Genomic DNA, 9,369 nt, shown 5'->3' with positions numbered 1-9,369 from the left:
ATTTTATAAGGGGGCTATGCTCCAGACTGAACGTTGAAATGCACAATCAGTCTTAAATGATAGTGATGATTATTGAATGTATTCCCTGGTTGGTATGGTAAAAATAGTAAAAGGGTACTCCACGCAGAGATGGAGACTGTATGCCTTCTGCTAACAAAGACCCATTATCAGCGACCTCAGTTCGAATTGTGAGCAGCACAGAGTAAGATACATAGGAGCACCGCGACATCCTCGCAAAGAGAGGAACCTATGCCGCTCCAGCAGAGAAAACAGGCGACCCAGACGCCTGAAACAGGACACCTTCGAAGAACGATCACTAACCGAGCTTGCCTGGCGGAAGAAACAATTCGAAGCACAAAAAGCGATTGGGCAATTTAACCTCGACGCAGTCTTCTTGGAACAGTATTGTAAGAGAGAAGAATACACATGGAGGCCACCCAATGGGCCTCCACGGCAATCCTAAGACAGAGCAGAATACGGACGAGAAGTAGAAGAACAACGAGATCGGGCAGCGATAACACACAACAGAAGTGGACAATCGAAATGTGGTAAACCACCAGCAGCTGTGGAGGGTTTTGCTGGTTTTCCTTAGGCCGTACGGTGAATGCCCCAAATCTCCCACAAATAAATTCGTAGTTGGGGGATTCAAGAACCCCTCCCCCCCAAACCAGTACCAAAATAAATAGTGCTAAAACAGAATTGCGTAGCCGGAGGCCGAATAGAGCAAGATGCTCTCGAGCGGCCCGTCCAGCACCAGTTGGAAGTGGAAAACGAAGAAAAATGTACGCAATTATCCACGAAGTCTGTGGAAAAAACAGCATCCTCTTTGTTGATCACTTACTTCCGGTGGTGAAACATATCACTATTCAAACTGCTATGAAAAATCGTCTGTGAACAGTGATGACGTAATACATTAATGTATCAATGGCAACTCCAACATGAAAGCGGAATAAGTTTAACTGTTAACACAACTGTGGTTCAGCCAAGGCATAGCAAGCGAGTGTGCTACGAACCTAAAGGTAAAGAAAACAAAGTACTATGATTCGCACTGTTATTCTTTCAAAGTGACATTTTTCCGTTTATAACTGAGGAATCCTAATATCTATTCGTTTAACCTGATCTGATTAGGGTCATCAGGCTATTTCTTACACTGGACTAGGGTTTCGTACACACAGCTTCTATTACATAATAGTTACCAAAGGAAATTACAATATTAATGTGAGAACTAGTATTAAAATGAACTGAGTAGGTGAAGTGAATGTGTGAGTTAATTATACTGACTTTGATCAAACAGAGTTAATACAGGCGTTACTTGTGCTACTGCAGTTGCCTAGTAACAGTAGTAATAACAATAACAACTGTGACATTAGTAACAATAATGATAGAGGCAGATAAAAGACGAATATATTGGTCTACAAAAAAGATGTTCTGTGATACAAGGAGTTCCGGGAAAACGAAATTTAAGGCGGCTACATCAGCTAAGAGTACTGGGAAATGGGGAAGATCAGGTTTAAAAGAGGGATGTACAAGAGTAACGAGTGCGTACAGGGACAATAGTAAACTTATTTTTGCTTCAGGAGACACTAGTACGTCATTGACTCTCTTCTGAAGCTGGGGATGTTAGTTCTCTAATATAATGCGGGAGGTCGTTCCAGAGTCGTTTCCTGCTACTGAGAAGGACTTCGAAAAGGTGGCTGAACGATGGAATGGGATAGAAAGGATTTTGCTCTCATGGGAACGGATATCTCTCCCGTGTTGTTCAGACAAGAGCATTAAGGCCGAGGAGAGATATAAGGGACAGTGTTCATTGATAAGGCATTAGAGGAGACAGAAGGTATGAAAACCTCTGCGCTTTTCTGCACGCAGCCAGGAGAGCTGTGTATGTGATATGAAACATGATCAAGGAATCGAACATTACAGATGTAACGAACACAGGCACATATAACCTGTTCCAGGCGCCGTGAGCTTTCCTGAGTAATTCGTTGCAGGATAACATTGCTGCCATCAATAATAATTGTGAGTATAAGAGTTCGTACAAGTTTCTTTTTCAGGTCAGTAGGAAGAACTTTACATATTTCAGTAGGGCACGGAGAGATGATGACGCCTTCTTGTACATTACAGTTACGTGTTAAGTCCAATTTAGATTTTCATCTGTCATTATTCTTAGACTCTTTTGTGGGGCAGAGAAATTGATATATATCGAATTCTGGGTTAAAGATCGTGGGGATTCCCGGTATTTCGGGCTAATGAGCCTAGAATGACCAACCAGTACTGCTTGGGTATTCGTATTAGGCAACATGGTCAGATGCGTTCAGCAAAAAATCGTGTTCTCTCTGTGAAGAACCCCATTGCTTGTGGGCGATTTCCGCAAAATATAGTATAAATGAAAGTGTGGGAGCTTAATAAATACTGGCAAGTTTAAACAATTATGCCATTGCCAGACGTTAGCTACACACAACGTTGACCAAAACCTATAAAATTACAAGAGGCACTGGACTGCATAAGCAGAAACTTAATTGCCGTAAATGAGGACAGGCGACAAAGTTGCCCAGCTACCAGCGGGCAAACATAAAACTTATCACAATCGCCGTCCGGAGTGGCCATGTGGTTCTAGGCGCTACAGTCTGGAACCGAGCGACCGCTACGGTCGCAGGTTCGAGTCCTGCCTCGGGCATGGATGTGTGTGATATCCTTAGGTTAGTTAGGTTTAATTAGTTCTACGTTCTAGGCGACTGATGACCTCAGAAGTTAAGTCGCATAGTGCTCAGAGCCATTTGAACCATTTGTGACAAACTTTCACGTGTGTGCAATCCTACAGTGTCGACTGCTCACCGACCAGAGCAGCGCAGCGAAACGGCATCAAGAAGGCGCTGACACGCGCGCCAATGGAAAGAGCGGGAGAGCCGCACCTCCAGGAAGACAAGTTTTGATCTCCCTGTCAAGGCTGATCCAACCAGCCGCCCATCGCTGGTTGGGCCACTTCCGTCGCAGACTTTGAGAGCATCATTACTGAGCTATAGGAAGACATTACTTAGCCTTAGTTCTGCGAGTGGTAATGGAGTGCCAAGTACTTGTATGTAGGAAACACGGGATGCACAGGAAATGTGTTGTTTCTTCCCTTAATAGAAATAAAGTTTTCTATTGATTATAATGTGTGTTGTACAGAAGACTTTGGATTCCTGTCACTGGCCATCGCAATTTCTCTCCTTACTTCTTCGTGTCGCTGCTGACTCCCACAGTAGCCGACACGACAATGCGTAAAACTCATACAAAAAATGTAATTAGCATTTTACTTTCACCATATTTTCATTATTTACCAACTTATTAAAACAGTGACAATTATAAAACAATTCACTAATAACGGAATACGGACGTCACATCAATCTAGATGTACCTGAAAATGGCGATAACATGCCGAAACAGGCTCTCGTGAATAAAGGTTACTCATTATATGCAGCTATTTGCTGCAGATATTCTAATAAACAGTTTAAAATCAGTAGCAGAAACGAGGATACTTCCGAGTCAACTGTTGTCTGCGGTTTCATAATATTCCTTCAGTTTCTGCCTATCGTAGGTATTTATCACAGGATAAGATTTCTATTTGCTGCAACCCTTAAAACAATGTGTCTTGTTGTTAAAAAGTCTTGTTTTGAAATGTTCATTTTCTGTAGATTGTTGTGTTAGTAAACTAATTTGCACTTTCAGGGGACTAGTTAAGGTAATTAAAGTTTTCCCTAGAGAGTATATTGTCCTGCAGCTGTATCGAAAGAATGTGACTCTTCATTTTCGAGTACTGTTCGGAATTCTACCACATGTCTCTAAAAGTTATTCGTTACTGTGCTGTCGGTAACCAGAAGGAGACGTCGCAGGATATGCCGAAACACCTGGTATGACAGAGTATAAACACAAATGTTCTTCCTGAAAACAATCTGGAGCGTCGTCAAACTAATTTTCTTCCAGACGTGTGTTATCTTGTTGATATCCTAAGTCTTTCTCATGTTGTCTTCGTGTGTCGACAGCAAGCTGAGAACGCACATAGACCGGTGGACTGCTACTGCGCATATCTCGTTGAGAGTAAATTGAAGGCGCCACGTGTGGTGCAGCCGGCGTTGCTGCCTGGGCAGCCCTTATCACTACCTCGGTCATCTGTTGCAGCAGCGCCTAACAAGGAACCCTTTCAGTGCGAGGTCACCGGTTCAATCTTTAGTAAGGCTCATTTCAAAGTGTTGTGTCAACAGTTATGACAGGAAATATACACTATGTGATCAAAAGCATCCGGGTACCACCAAAAACACGTTTTTCATATTAGGTGCACTGTGCTGCCAACTACTGCCAGGTACTCCATATCAGTGACCTCAGTAGTCATTAGACATCGTGACTCAGCGGAACGGGGCGCTCCGCGGAACTCACGAACTTCGAACATAGGTGATTGGGTGTCACTTGTGTCATACGTCTGTAAGCGAGATTCCACACTCTTAAACATCCTAGGTCCACTGTTTCCGATGTTATAGTGAAGTGCAAACGTGAAGGGACATGTACAGCACAAAAGTGTACAGGCTGAACTCGTCTGTTGTCTGGCACAAACCGCCAAAAGTTGAAGAGGGTCGTAATGTGTAATTAGCACACATGTATCCATACCATCACACAGGAATTCCAAACTGCATCAGGATCCGCTGCAAGTACTATGACAGTTCGGCGAGAGGTGAGAAAACTTGGATTTCATGGTCGAGGGGCTGCTCATAAGCCACACATCACGCCGGTAAATGCCCAACGATGCCTCAGTTGGTGTAAAGAGGGTAAACATTGGACGATTGAACTGTAGAAATACGTTGTGTGGAGTGACGAATCACGGTACGCAATATCGCGATCCGATCGCACTGTGTGGATATGGCGAATGCCCGGTGCACGTCATCTGCCAGCGTACGTAGTACCAACAGTAAAATTCGGAGGCGGTGGCGTTACGGTGTGGTAGTTTTTTGCATGGTTGTTTTGCGTGGCACTATCACAGCACAGGCCTACATTGATGTTTTAAGCACCTTGCTTCCCGCTGTTGAACAGCAATTCGGGGATGGTGATTGCATCTTTCAACACGATCGAGCACCTGTTCATAATGCACGGCCTGTGGCGGAGTGGTTAAACGACAGTAACATCCCTGTAACGGACTGCCCTGCATGGAGTCCTGACCTGAGTACTATAGAACACCTTTGGGATCTTTTGGAACGCCGACTTTATGCCAGAACTCACCGAACGACATCGATGCCCCTTCTCAGTGCAGCACTCCGTGAAGGATGGGCTGCCATTCTCCAAGAAACCTTCCAGCACCGGATTGAGTGTATGCCTACATACATACTCCGCAATCCACCATACGGTGCGTGGCGGACGGTACCTCGTACCACAACTAGCCTCTTCTCACCCTGTTCCACTCCCAAACAATAATAGGGGAAAATGACTGCCTATATGCCTACCCGTGGTCTAGGGGTAGCGTCTTTAATTCATAATCAAAACGTCTTCGGTCCCGGGTTCGAACCCCGCCACTGCCTCAATTTTGATAAATAGCCAGCATTGGCGGCCGAAGACTTCCGGCATAAGAAGTCAGCCTCATTCTACCAACGGCCTTGTCAAGGAGGAAGGAGGAACGGATAGAGGTTCAGGGCACTCTCTTGTTCTAGGGGTGGGAAATTGCCCCTAAAGGCGGAAGAATCAGCAATGATCAACGAGATGAGGATGCAGAAGGCAATGGAAACCACTGCATTAAAGACACGTAACGTGTATCCACAGGACATGTGGCCTGTAATTGAAGAAGTGTCATGATGATCTCTCCATTGGCAAAAGATTCCGTAATAGTCCCCCATTCGGATCTCCGGGAGGGGACTGCCAAGGGGGAGGCTACCATGAGAAAAAGATTGAATAATCAACGAAAGGATAACGTTCTACGAGTCGGGGCGTGGAATGTCAGAAGCTTGAACGTGGTAGGGAAACTAGAAAATCTGAAAAGGTAACTGCAAAGGCTCAACCTAGATATAGTAGGGGTCAGTGAAGTGAAGTGGAAGGAAGACAAGGATTTCTGGTCAGATGAGTATCGGGTAATATCAACAGCAGCAGAAAATGGTATAACAGGTGTAGGATTCGTTATGAATAGGAAGGTAGGGCAGAGGGTGTGTTACTGTGAACAGTTCAGTGACCGGGTTGTTCTAATCAGAATCGACAGCAGACCAACACCGACAACGATAGTTCAGGTATACATGCCGACGTCGCAAGCTGAAGATGAGCAGATAGAGAAAGTTTATGAGGATATTGAAAGGGTAATGCAGCATGTAAAGGGGGACGAAAATCTAATAGTCATGGGCGACTGGACTGCAGGAGTAGATGAAAAAGTTACAGGAGAATATGGGCTTGGGACAAGGAATGGAAGAGGAGAAAGACTAATTGAGTTCTGCAACAAGTTTCAGCTAGTAATAGCGAATACCTTGTTCAAGAATCACAAGCGGAGGAGGTATACTTGGAAAAGGTCGGGAGATACGGGAAGATTTCAATTAAATTACATCATGGTCAGACAGAGATTCCGAAATCAGATACTGGAATGTAAGGAGTACCCAGGAGCAGATATAGACTCAGATCACAATATAGTAGTGATGAAGAGAAGGATGAAGTTCAAGACATTAGTCAGGAAGAATCAATACGCAAAGAGGTGGGATACGGAAGTACTAAGGAATGACGAGATACGTTTGAAGTTCTCTAACGCTATAGATACAGCAATAAGGAATAGCGCAGTAGGCATTACAGTTGAAGAGGAATGGACATCTCTAAAAAGGGCCAACACAGAAGTTGGGAAGGAAAACATAGGTACAAAGAAGGTAGTTCCGAAGAAACCATGGGTAACAGAAGAAATACTTCACTTGATTGATGAAAGGAGGAAGTACAAACATGTTCCGGGAAAATCAGGAATACAGAAATACAAGTCGCTGAGGAATGAAATAAATAGGAAGTGCAGGGAAGCTAAGACGAAATGGCTGCAGGAAAAATGTGAAGACATCGAAAAAGATATGATAGTCGGAAGGACAGACTCAGCATACAGGAAAGTCAAAACAACCTTTGGTGACATTAAAAGCAACGGTGGTAACATTAAGAGTGCAACGGGGATTCCACTGTTAAATGCAGAGGAGAGAGCAGATAGGTGGAAAGTATACACTGAAAGCCTCTATGAGGGTGAAGATTTGTCTGATGTGACAGAAAAAGAAAAAGGAGTCGATTTAGAAGAGATAGGGGATCCACTATTAGAATCGGCATTTAAAATAGCTTTGGAGAACTTACGTTCAAATAAGGCAGAAGGGATAGATAACATTCCATCACAATTTGTAAAATCATTGCGGGAAGTGGCAACAAAACGACTATTCACGTTGGTGTGTAGAATATATGAGTCTAGAGACATACCATGTGACTTTCGTAAAAGCATCATCCACACAATTCCGAAGACGGCAAGAGCTGACAAGTGCGAAAATTATCGCACAATCAGCTTAACGGCTCATGCATCGAAGCTGTTTACAAGAATAATATACAGAAGAATGGAAAAGAAAATTGAGAATGCGCTAGGTGACGATCAGTTTGGCTTTAGGAAAATTAAAGGGACGAGAGAGGCAATTCTGACGTTACGGCTAATAATGGAAGGAAGGCTCAAGAAAAATCAAGACACGTTCATAGGGTTTGTCGACCTGGAAAAGCGTTCGACAATATAAATTGGTACAAGCTGTTCAAGATCCTGAAAAAAGTAGGGGTAAGCTCTAGGGAGAGACGGGTCATATACAATATGTACAACAACCAAGAGGGAATAATAAGAGTGGACGATCAAGAAAGAAGTGCTCGTATTAAGAAGGGTGTAAGACAAGGCTGTAGCCTTTCGCCCCTACTCTTCAATCTGTACATCGAGGAAGCAATGATGGAAATAAAAGAAAGGTTCAGGAGTGGAATTAAAATACAAGGTGAAAGGATATCAATGATACGATTCGCTGATGACATTGCTATCCTGAGTGAAAGTGAAGAAGAATTAAATGATCTGCTGAACGGAATGAACAGTCTAATGAATACACACTATGGTTTGAGAGTAAATCGGAGAAAGACGAAAGTAATGAGAAGTAGTAGAAATGAGAACAGCGAGAAACTTAACATCAGGATTGATAATCACCAAGTCAATGAAGTTAAGGAATTCAGCTACCTAGGCAGTAAAATAACCAATGACGGACGGAGCAAGGAGGACTTCAAAAGCAGACTCGCTATGGCAAAAAAGGCATTTCTGGCCAAGAGAAGTCTACTAATATCAAATACCGGTCTTAATTTGAAGAATAAATTTCTGAGGATGTACATCTGGAGTACAGCATTGTATGGTAGTGAAACATGGACTGTGGGAAAACCGGAACAGAAGAGAATATAAGCATTTGAGATGTGCTGCTATATACGAATATTGAAAATTAGCTGGACTGATAAAATACTGAATGAGGAGGTTCTACGCAGAATCGAAGAGGAAAGGAATATGTGAAAAACACTGATAAGGAGAAGGGACAGGGTAATAGGACATCTGATAAGACATGAGGGAATGACTTCCATGGTACTAGGGGGAGCTGTAGAGGGCAAAAACAGTAGAGGAAGACAGAAATTGCAATACATCCAGCAAATAATTGAGGACGTAGGCTGCAAGTGTTACTCTGAGATGAAGAGGTTACCACAGGAAAGGAATTCGTGGCGGGCCGCATCAAATCAGTCAGTAGACTGTACAAGCCCTAACGTCTCTTATCTTATCTTTGTGGTCTTTCCGCGAAATGTAAGTTGGCGGCAGTAAAATTGTACTGCAGTCAGCCTCAATTGCTGGTACTCTAAATTTCCTTATTAGCGATTCACGAAAAGAACGCCTCCTTTCCTCTAGAGACTACCCCCCCCCCCCCCCCCCCCGAGTTCCTGAAGCATTTTCGTAACACTCGCGTGATGATCAAACCTACCAGTAACAAATCTAGCAGCCCGCCTCTGAATTGCTTCTATGTCCTCCCTCTATCCGACCTGATAGGATTCCCAAACGCTCGAGCGGTACTCAAGAATAGGTCGTATTAGTGTTTCATAAGCGGTCTCCTTTACAGATGAACCACATCTTCCTAAAATTCTACCAATGAACCGAAGACGACTATCCGCCTTCCCCACAACTGCTATTACATGCTTGTCCCACTTCATATCGACGTGACTGTGTCAAGCGCTACACTACTAATGGAGTATTCAAACGATACAGGATTCTTTTTCCTATTCATCTGCATTAATTTACATTTATCTATATTTAGAGTTAGCTGCCATTCTTTACACCAATCACAAATCCTGTCCAAGTCATCTTGT

Source organism: Schistocerca gregaria, chromosome 7, assembly GCF_023897955.1.
Source record: "Schistocerca gregaria isolate iqSchGreg1 chromosome 7, iqSchGreg1.2, whole genome shotgun sequence".
Lineage (NCBI taxonomy): Eukaryota > Metazoa > Arthropoda > Insecta > Orthoptera > Acrididae > Schistocerca > Schistocerca gregaria.
This window is presented reverse-complemented; position numbering follows the sequence as displayed.